The sequence below is a fragment of the Cavia porcellus genome, unplaced genomic scaffold, assembly GCF_034190915.1.
Source record: "Cavia porcellus strain 051 isolate PalLab524CR breed Dunkin Hartley unplaced genomic scaffold, mCavPor4.1 scaffold_13, whole genome shotgun sequence".
Taxonomy (NCBI): domain Eukaryota; kingdom Metazoa; phylum Chordata; class Mammalia; order Rodentia; family Caviidae; genus Cavia; species Cavia porcellus.
The window spans coordinates 59461384-59473486 of record NW_026947496.1 but is presented as its reverse complement, the minus strand read 5'-3'; positions in this window follow the sequence as shown (position 1 = coordinate 59473486).

Here is a 12103-nt window from a genome sequence, read left to right as displayed (position 1 = left end):
AAAGGGAAGAACTTATGAAAACAACAAAGCAGCATGAGATGACAATCCGGCAGCTTCAAGATATGCCAAGAGAAACAATATAAGACTAATAGGCATCAGTGAAGATGCAGGAATCAATGAAAATGACATGTCAACTATTCACAGAAGCAATAGCAGAAAATTTCCCAAACATGAGAAAAAAAATCTTACATACAAATAAGAGAGGCATATGGAATGCCAACCAGTAACAACAAACATAAATCTACAACCAGACATATAATACTTAAGATTCCAGACATGCAGCATAAAAAAAGAATACTAAAAGCTGTTAGAGAAAAGACACAATTCATCTATCAAGGAAAGCCTATTAGAATCACAGCAGATTTTAAGGCACAATCCTTCAGGTTAAAACAAGCTTAGAGTGAAGTATTTCAAGCCCTAAAAGGAAACAATTTTCAACCCAGACTGATGTACCGAGCAAAACTGTCTTTCAAATTTAATGGAGAAACAAGATACTTCCATGACAAAGAACAACTGCAGAAATTCCTGTCCACCAAAACAACCCTAGAAAGAGTATTGAAAGACATGCTAGATAGAGACAAAAAGGACCACAATCTCCAGGAAGACAACAGAAAGAAACCACAACCCGGACAAAAATTTAAACAAGGGAGAAAAGCAGGAAACCAATAATAGGAAAACAACATGGCAAAGTGAAGCCAGCACATATCAGTGATTTCCATAAGTGTAAATGGGCTCAATTTACCTATCAAAAGGAACAGTTCACAAGATGGATCAAGAAATATGATCCCACAATGTGCTTTATACAAGAAAAACACCTGACTCAAAAAGAAACTCAGACTAAAAGTCAAAGGTTGGAAAAAAGTATTTCATGTGACAGGAACCCAGAGAAAAGCAGGAGTAGCTATTCTGTTTTTAGACAAAGTGAACTTCACACCTAAAAGGATTAAAAGAGATAAAGAAAGCCACTACATACTTGTAAATGGAAAACTACAAGAGGAAGAACAATTACAAATATATATGAACCAAATACAGGAACACCCAACTATATAAGACAAGTACTAATGGACAAGAAAAACCAAATACACAAGAACACAATTGTAATAGGAGACCTTAACACACCACTGTCACAAAGAGATAGATCAACTAGAAAGGAGTCAGCAAAGAAATAACAGAATTGAGTCACACCTGCAAGCAAATAGACTTAGTGGATATTTACAGAGTGTTCCACTCAACCACATAAGAATATACATTTTTCTCAGCTGTACATGGGACATTCTCAAAAATAGAACATATATTATCCCATAAAGCATTCTTAACTAAATACACAGAGAGAAATTATTCCATGCATAATATCTGACCATAGCACACTAAAGTTGGAAATTAACAGCAAAAAACCTGCAAAACCTGCATAAACACATGGAAATTAAATAACAACCTTATGAACAACTAGTGGGTTACAGATGAAATTAAAGAAGAAATAATACCTACAATACAATGAAATGCAGAATCAACATACCTTATGGGACTCAATGAAAGCAGTCCTAAGAAGGAAATATATAGCAATAAATAGTCACATCAAGAAAATTAAATGAACACAAATAAATAACCTAATGCTACATCTCAAGCTTCTAGAAAAGGAAGAGCAAGTCAAACCCAAAGCTCATAAAAGAGAGAGAATTGTAATGATCAGAGCAGAAATTAATGCAATTGAAAGAAAAAAATACAAAGATTTAACGAAGCAAAGGGCTGGTTTTTTGAGAGAATAAGCAAAATTGATAAACCCCTGGCCAAAATTTTCAAGAAAAAGAAAGAAAAACTCAATCCATGCAATAAGGACTGAAAAGAGGGAAATTACTACAGATCCCATGGGAATTCAAAAGATCATGAACACATACTTTGAAATTCTCTACTCACATAGGGTAGAAAAAACAGTGGAAATGGACAGATTTCTGGGAATATGTGAACTAACAAAGCTCAATCAATAAGATATAACCATTTTGAAAAACCCAATATCAGCTACTGAAATAAAAAAACATGATTAAAACTTAGCAACAAAGAAAAGATCTGGTCCTGATAGATTCATGGCTGAATTCTAAAAGAAATTTAGAGAAGATTTAGCACAAATACTCCTTAAACTCTTCAATGAAACTGGAAGAGAAGCAGCCCTTCCTAAATCATTCGTGAAGACAAGTATCACTCTGATACCAAAACCAGAGAAAAAACCCAACCAAATAAGAGAACTATAGACCAATCTCACTAATGAACATTGATGCAAAGATTCCCAATAAGATATTGGCAAATAGATTGCAGCAAGTCATCCAGAAGATTATACACCATGACCAAGTGGAATTTATTCCAGGAATTCAGTTACGGTTCAACATATGCAAATCAATAAATGTAATGCACCGCATCAACACCACAAAAACAAAAATCACATGATCAATAGACACAGAAAAGACTTTCAATAAAATCCAACACTTTTTCATGATAAAACCCTACAGAAACTTGAAATAGATGGTGTGTACCTCTATCTCATATAGACCATCAATGACAAACCAACAGCAAAATTATACTCAGTGGGCAAAAACTGAAAACCTTCATTTTAAAATCAGAAACAAGACAAGGATGTCCACTATCACCACTCCTATTCAATATAGTTCTGGAAATATTAGCCAGAGCAATCAGATAAAGAGAGAAATAAAAGGAATAAAGGTAAGAAAGGAAGAAGTTAAATTATCATTATTTGCAGATGATGTGATACACTATATAAGAGACCTGAAAATCTCCATTAAAAGACTACTAGAGTTAATAAATTCAGCAGTGGAGCTGGATACAAAGTCAACAATCAAAAATTAATAATATTCCTGTACACAAAAAACTCCATGAGAGAAATTATGGGTATATTGCCTTTTACAATAGAATCTTAAAAAAGAAATACTTAGGACTCAACCTGACCAAGAATGTAAAAAACCTCTATGCTGAAAATTATGTTACTCTAAAAAAGGGGAATGAAGAGGACGGTACAAAATTGAAGGATATTCCTTGCTCTTAGCTAGGAAGAAACAACCTTGTGAAAATGGTCACACTCCCCAAAGTGTTATACACATTCCATGCAATCCCAATCAAAATATCATTAACAGGCGTTACAGATCAGGAGAAAACATTCCTAAAATTCATTTGGAAACAGGAGAAACCGATAATAGCAAAGGTGATTCTGGGCATCTCGATTTCTTACTTGAAACTATACTACAAAGCCACAGTAATAAAATCAGCATGGCATTGGCAGATAAATAGACCTGATGATCAATGGAGCAGATTAGATGATGCAAACACTCCTGCAAAGACACTCAGCCACCTTATATTTGACAAAGGGCTAAACATTTTCACTTGGAAAAAAGATAGCCTCTTCAATAAATAGTGTTGGAAAAATTGGCTTTCCACATGCAGAAGACTGAAAAAAGACCCATGCCTATCAACATACACTTAAATTTAGTCAACATTCAAACAGAAACACTAAATCTACTAGAAGACAGAGTAGGTAAAAATCTTGGAGATGTAGGAGTAGGGAGAGAATTCATGAAAAAATGCAAACCACATGGGAAATACTTCAAAGAATCAACAACTTGGATCTCATATTACTAAAACGTTTTTGACTTCAAAATAAATCACCAACAAAGTGAAAATAAAACCTACAGAATGGGAAAGAATTTTAGCCAACAATTCCTCGGACAAAGAACTTATATCCAGAAAAGATAGAGAACTGAAAAACATCAAGTTTCCCAAAATTCAAAGACTCTTTCCAAAAAGTGGCATCGGAGATGAACACGCAGTTCTTAGATGAAGATATACAAGTGGAAAATAAATATATGAAGAGATGTTCACCATCACTGGTCATTTGAGAAATGCACATTTAAAAAGCATCGAGGTTTCATCTCTCTCCGGCAAGAATGGCAGCCATCAAGAAAACAAATGATAACAAATGTAGACAAGGCTGTGTGGGAAAAGGAACAATGCTCCTCTGTTGGTGGGAGTGCAGACTGGTGCAACCACTGTGGAAACCAGTGTTGAGATTCCACAAAAGACTAGGACTGGATGTTCCATTCAATCCAGCTATTCCCCTCCTAGCTATTTTTCCAGAAAAAAAGGAAAAGACCATGTCATAGTGATATATGTGCACCCATGTTCATAGTACAATTTGTGATATCTAAATCTTGGAAACAAACAAAATGCCCATCAACGCCAGAGTGGATGACCAAAAATAAAACAGTGGTATTTTTATACAATGGAATATTACTCAGCTATAAAATTGGATAATCTTGAGGACTTTATAGGTAAGTGGAGGCAACTTGAGAATAAGCTCATTAGTGAAATAGACAAGACTCACATTAGTAAATAATACATTTTCTCTCCAGTTTAAGAAATAATAAGAAATGATGGAATAATGGGATCCAAAAAGATTAATAGATTTTGTAAAAGTGAAAGGGAAAGTGCTCTAACAGATATAACGGTACATATAGTGTGTAAGATAGAAGGCCAAATTACTAAATTTCTGTTAGATTGCTGAACAGAAGGGCTTGCACTGTCAAATTTTGAGGTCTAGCTACATTATATACTTTAATTTTGTGTCTTTAATTACTATTGTTAAGGCGACAATATGTAATATATATATCAATTAGTGATTTTATGATGTTAATTTTTTGAATTTTGCATTATTCTACTTTTTTCTGTAATGTTTTTATTTAATTTTCTTTTCTTTCTTTAAATAAAAAATAGAAAAAATAAAATATTTTCTATCTTCTTTAAAGAATAAAAAAAGCAGGATAGGATTCCAAAACAAGATGATAGGACATCAGCAATGGCTACTGTAATGTCTCATTTTCTTCAAAATAGCTGTTTATATCATCACAGATAAGTAAATTAAACAAAGCAAAACAGAATAAAACAAATTAAACAAGCGAATGAAAGCATTGTAACACTTCAAAGCAATATAGCAGGAAACCAACCATGATTACCAAATTCATTCAATTATGTTCAAAATAGCTGCCCATAACGTCAGACACAGTAAAATCTAACAAAACAGAAAAAAAAAAATTGTGAAAACAATACAAGAGTTTAAGACAAGACAATAAGAAATTAACAGTAGTTATCACCTTTCTCTCCCAGGTGTTTCCTCCTCTATCACTTTCACAATAACTATTTTGCTTTTCAGATCCCATTCACTCCTTCTGTTTTTTATGTTAGGAGTTACTCGTATGAGTTCAAACTGTTTCATCCATGAACGTGATCTCCATTTGCTTTCATTTACCTATAATAGCCTCTAGATTATTCTACTTTATAGCTGGCTAGCTTTCCTTTGTATGAAAATGTCATATATTTCTTATTCATTCTGTGGTTGTTTGGCAAGTTACCCGTGCTTTTTGTTTTTTTGGTTTTGTGTCACATGGAACAACTTTTTTCTCTTCTTTTATTTTCAGACTATGAATTTTTTTCAAGTTAAATGTGTTTCTTATATATCAATGGATCTTGTCTCTTCAACCACTCTCCCTGGGTTTTTTCTATTGTTGAATTGAAGCAACAGACAAATAGTTTCAACCAGCATACACTGGTTTGCCTGTGCCCTGTTATCCGCCTGCTGTTGGTCCTACACGTTTTTGCCTTCATTCAATTGTCTGTCCTGCTTGGCAATTCTCCACTGCTGCTGTTCCTGGAAACATGGTCATCTTTATCTCTTTCTAGAATATCCTTTAGCACTCTCTAGAGGGTTGGTTTGGTGGTCATGAATTTCTTCATTTGTTCCTATCATGGAAGTATCTTATTTTTCCATCAACTTTGAAAGATAGATTTGCGGGGTACCTCAATTTGGGTGGGAAGTTGTTTTCTTCCAGGATTTGAAACACTTCGTTCCAAAACCTTATTGACTTGATGGTTTGTGCTGGCAAATCTGCCATCATTCTTATTGGTTTTCCTTTATTGGTGACCTGTTTCTTTTCTCTAACAGCTTTTAATATTTAGTTCTTGATCTGAGTTTCTGGGATCTTGATAATTATATGTCTGGGTGTAGATTTACTTTGATTATGGCTAGTTGCAGTGCTATACGCCTCACTTATCTGCATACCAAATCCTTTCCCCATGTTTGGGAAGTTTTCTGTTCTTACTTCTGTAAATAGCCTTTTAATTTCACTTGTGTTGACTCCTGTTCTTCACCAACACCTACCACTCTTAAATTATTTCTTTTTCCATCATCTTGCAGCTGTTGAATTGCTATTTCCTAGTTCCTCCTTATTTTTATAAGATCTTTCCTTTCACAATTGCTAGCTGCAAAATCCCGTCTTCAAGGTCGAACATTTGTTTTCAGTCTCTTTCAAGTGATTTTTCCAGCTTTCAACCAAATTTTTAGTATCCTGGATCTTTCTTTGAATCTGTTTCATTCATTGTAATTCCTTTCTACATTGTTGATTCAATGTTTCCGTCATTTTTCTATGTTCTTTTTTTATCTGTGCCTTCTTAGCTAAGCTTAGCAATTCTTTCATTATGTTTTTCATTTCATTTTTTATCTGAGACATTCTGATTTAATTACTTTTACAGTCTCATCTAGTTTTTTGGTTTGTTTGTTTTTGTTTTGTTTTTATTTCAGTTGCTATCCTCTTGAAGATTTCAGGTATGTGACTTCCATTTTCTTCTATGACTGTGTCTCTGAGATGTCTTCTGTGCAGGCTGCAGGTCTGAGGTTGCCTTTTGCTCCTTCATCTTGATGTTTTCTAGGGTTCTTCCTAACAAGCTGGCAGTGGAAACTCAGACCCTTCCCAATTTGTCTGCCCTTCCATGTTGTAGAGGAATGGAACAGGCACCTGGGGTTCTCTGATCCCAGATTTATATGTAGGTAGCAGGGTGTGGACAGGCTTTTTCAGAGCTGTGCAGCTACACTAGGGCTTCCTCAATGAACAGGTATGCATAGGGCTGCTTCTCTCAGCCCACATGTCTATACTGTGATGACTATGATGGTAGCAGGCACACAGGGGTGTGTTTGTCTGATTCTCCTGGTGGGTGATGGCTGCCTGAAGGAGCCAAGGGCCTCCAGTGGTGGCCTGTAGGTAGGATGCATGGGGCTTACTTAGCTATATGTCCCTGCTCCTGCCTCCTGCTGAGTGTCCACAGGAAAGACCCTTCTGGTGGTGGTGGCTGGCAGGCAGAGGAGAATCTGTATGGTTCTCGCCATCTAAGCTGGCTTTCCACAGGACAGAGTTATATAGTGGTGGTTGGCAGGCCAAGGCAGGTCTGCTGGCTTTCTCTACCCATGCTGGTGCCCACAGGTAAGAGCCTTCCTGTGGCTGTGTCCAGCAGGTTGTAGCGGATCCTTCTCTACATTTACTTTTAAAACAGTTTTCAATGCAATTATTTAAACTAAAAGAATGTTCTAAATCACTTAAATTGATTCCATATGATTGCTACATTATTGCAGATGGTTCATCAACACTGCATGCAAATGTTCAAATTCCTATTTCTCAAGAGAAGGACAGGGGAAAATAATTGATTAATGACTGTTTCTTACAAAACTAATTTTCTTAACAAACTCATTTGCTATAAATTTTTAAAGACCACTTTTCTTCCTTCTTAATAGATGTCAGAATTCTATCTGCAGTCTCTCACTTTCCTACAGATACACTATGATTTCTGCACAACAGAAAATCTATTGTTTCCTGAATAGTCGCACAACTTCCTGAAACTATTTTTTTTCCATTATGGTCGCTAAACTCCATGGTGGAGAGGGGGTGCGCTAGCTCTCCCTTTGCTATGTTCATGAAAGATACTGTTAATCTCTTCATTTTTTTCTCCATTGTTCTAATATACACATTCAGAATAATTCTAGTTAGGAATGGTTGGACTTAAGAAAACATTTACTATGTCCTCTTTAATCTTTTTTCAGCCTCTTCTTCCTTTTCAGTTGTCAGTTCTGAATATGATGTTTTTAAATTATTATTTGTCCATGTTTCCTGTTTTCCTCCTATTCTTCTTCTTTTCCCCACCTTGCTTCCCCTGGACCCATCCCTGGTTCCTGCGCTCATTTGAATACTTTCTTTGCATTTAGCAATACATATTACACATTTGTTGCCTTCTTTATTCTTTAGTTTCTCACATCAGAAAAACAATGCAATATTTAAATATGTATGTACAATTTGTTCCACATAAGCATATGATACTGAGGTGCATTCATTTACTCAGACAGACTCAAGTGTATCCTTCTTTACAGAAATTGTATTTAAAAATTCACATTTTTATCCTTCTATTCATTGAAGAGCATTTAGACTGTTTCAAAGATTTAGCTATTACAATTATGGGGCTATAAACATGGGTGTGCATATATTACTGTACATAATGCTTATAATATTTGGGGAAGATACCAAAAAAGAGAATAGTAGGTCAGTTTTAATAATAGTTTTAGGCTTTTGAGGAATCTCCGTACCAACTTCCACAGTCGTTCTACCATTCTATACTCCCACCAATAGTGGAAAAGAATCCTTTTTTCCCCACAGCCCGGTCAGCAGTCATTATTGATTGAAAATACAGGAAAGGCTCCTCTCTCCCTTCACTGACCCAGAACTTGCAGCGACTTGTGGGAAGAATCCTGAGATCAGCTTGTCCCTCCCTCCACTTGCAGCACACAGAGACCTGTGAGAATGCCAGCGAGAGAGTAAGACCCCAGCCAAGGCACACACAATGAACTGGCCAGAGCTGGAAAAGTCCAAAGACACAGCAACGATATGAGCCAGGGGATGTTAAATAAAATAGCATTTTGCTTGGGGACAAAGAGACTAAGAATAGAAGCAGGCTGGTAGGGTGGCCCTCTTCCCTTTCCTTTCCTTTCTTTCTTCTTCTTCTTTTTTTTTTTTTCCTTTTCTAAACAATTGGGGAGTTTAGACACCAACTGTTTAAACAGTTCAGTAACCAAAAACAAATCTGTATCCCCAAAATCCAGAAACAAAGACCAGAACCAAATCCACCTGCAATTTTGGCTAGATACACATTTCTGGGATCAGCTTGAACCTATCATAAAACTGGATACACTATAAGAATTTCACTACTTTTATTTGTCTCTGTCTGTTTAAGTTTCCTATTGGTATTTGACTGGATTAGAATTTTATTTTTCATTCTGTTTTTCTCTCTTTTTTTCCTCTGTTCTGTTTTGCCTTGTTTTATTTTTCTTTCTGAATGTTTGTTGTTCTTTCAGTGTATGCGTGGATATTGTTTCCTGCTTTTTTATCTTTCTTTTTCTTTTTTTCCTTATTTTCTCTCATTCGTAATTTAAAGTTCTAATCTTTCTTTTTCTACTCATTTTCTTCCTTTCCTCTATTATCTCACTGATTTTATGAAACTTTCATGTAAGCAAACATTTTCTCTTGTCTTTCTAGTTCACTTCAAAACTCTAATAAATCTCTTCCAATCCTTCCCTTGTGTCCTGCAATTACCCAAAACTGGGATGATCACCCTATACTTTCAACTTTGCTCCTATAATATTCTACCTCATTCATCTCTCCATTCTCACCCCTACCCCTCTTAATGTCACCCTCTCCCCACAGAGGCAGCTCGGGTAAAATCACTCTACTATGTGGAAAATTGCATATGAGCTTTTGGTACAAGTTATACTTTTTATGCAACTGCAGAACATGCTCCTACAGTTAAATGTATCAGGTTAAAAATTACCAGTTGTCAGTTGATGGTCTTGTGTCTATTGTTATTTCTAACGGTACTAGTTTAACCAGGATGTCATATCTGTTAAAATCAATATTTCTCCCCATATAAAAACACTGTGATTTTAAGAGAAGATAAATATCATGATAGTGCAGAACCAAAGACAAGGGCCTGGAGTCAAATAGCAACTTTACATTCTTAATATTTTGGGAAGGTAGGTTTTTGGGAGAGATATAAAGACCAGCAACCATTTACATATGGAAGACATACTGAGGAACAGATATCCCCTTACAAAAGCCTTGACAGCAGGGATAAAGCTATCTAATATAAGAAATCTACAAGCACCAACAAAGAAAATAACATAAAAAACAGAAAATGACAAGACAAAGAAGTAAAATGCACCAAAATGATCAGCACAGCCAGGACAAGTCCAGAGCATAAAAAGATATAGAAAATTGGAAGTCAGTGACTGGAACTCTCTGATATGATAGCAGCAAAAATGAAAAAAAAAAAAAAATGAAAGAGGCCATAGGAAAAATATGTAAGGAGCAAAAAGATATGATGATCAAAATGATAAATATTAAAGCAGATGCAGATTTAAAAAAAAAAAGAGAGAAGCTTAGGAAAATGATGGAAAACACGAATGTCCAACATAGATATAAAAGGAAATCAATGAAATAAATCCAAACAGAAATCCATGAGATTAAAAATTCCACTGATTGAATGAAAGTCAGGATAGAATATCACATCTAGAAGACAGAAATGTGACCAATCAGAAGGAAAAGAAATTTTAAAAATAGCAAGAGACCACACACACACACACACACACACACACACACAGAAGAATCCAACAGTTATAAGATGAAAAAAAGAACAATGTAAAATTGATTGGAGTAAGTGATAAAATGGGAGGCAGCACAAAGCTAATAATAACTTCTTCACAGAAATATGGCAGAAAACTTTCCAAACATGGATGAAGAATTTGACATACAAATAAATGAATCATACAGAACTCCAAACAACTACACCAAGGCATATAGTAATCAAGTTACCAGAAATTCAACATAAGAACAAAAATATTAAAAGCAGCTAGACAAAAGAAACATATCTCCTATAAAGGAAAATCCATCAAATCACAGATGTCTTCTCAGCACAAATTCACAAATCAAAGAGAACTTGGAGTAAGGTATATTGAACCCTAAAAGTAAACAATCTTCAACCCATATTGATATACCACACAAAAATATCTTTCAAAATCAACAGAGAAATAAGAGACTTCCATGACAAAGAACAAATGAGAAAGTTTATGAACACCAAACCAGCTCTACAGAATCTTCAAAGGGCCTATTAGAAAGAAATAAGAGCAAAAACACATGAACACCAATAAAAAGAAGCTACTAGGCAGGGCAAGTAATCAGATGGAGGAAAAAGACAGGGAATAAACCACAGGAAAATAATATGAAAAAGATAAACCAATACATATCAGTTATAACCATCAATGTAAATGGCCTCAACTCACCAATGAAAAGAAACAGACCAGCACAATTTATCAAGTAAGATCCAACAATATGCTACATTCAACAAACACATTTAACCCAAAAAGAAATTCCTAGAGTAAAAGGCAAAGGATGGAAAACAAATTTCATGCTCAGAAAAAAGCAGGAGTTACTATTTTATTTGCAAACAATGTAAATTTTAAGCCAAAACTGAACAAAAGAGACAAAGGTCACTACATACTTGCTAAGGGAAAAGACTAAGAAGAAGAGATGTCAACCACAAAAATATGTGCACCAAACAGCAGTGCATCCAACTGCATAAAACACATATATTAACTAGGCATGAAAACCAATAATAAATAACACCATTTTAGTGGGGAACTTAATACCTCACTTTCACAAAAAAATAGATCAACTAGACAAAAGAATCAACAAAGATATATCAGAATTAAAACAAGCCTGTGATCAGATGGATTTGGTAGTGTCTAGAGAGTTTTCACTGCAAAACATCAGAATACACATTCTTTTCAGCTGTACATGAGACATTCTCCAAAATAGACTACATATTAGCCCACAAAATACTTCAGTAAATGCAGAGGAATTGAAGTCATCCCATGCATACCATCTGACCATAGTGCAAGGAAACTGGAAATCAATAACAAGAAATCATAAAAACTACATAAACACATGAAAATTAAACAACACCTTTCTGAACAATCAATAGGCCACAGAAGAAATCAAATATTAAGTTAAACTATATGTACAATTAAAATGATAATACCAGTACAACATACTGAAACTTATGGGATGCAATGAAAGCAGTGCTATTAGGCAAATTTATAGCAATTTACCACATCTGTTTTTGTAGACAACACAGTACTGCATATAGAAGATCCCAAAAACTCCACCAAAACATTTGT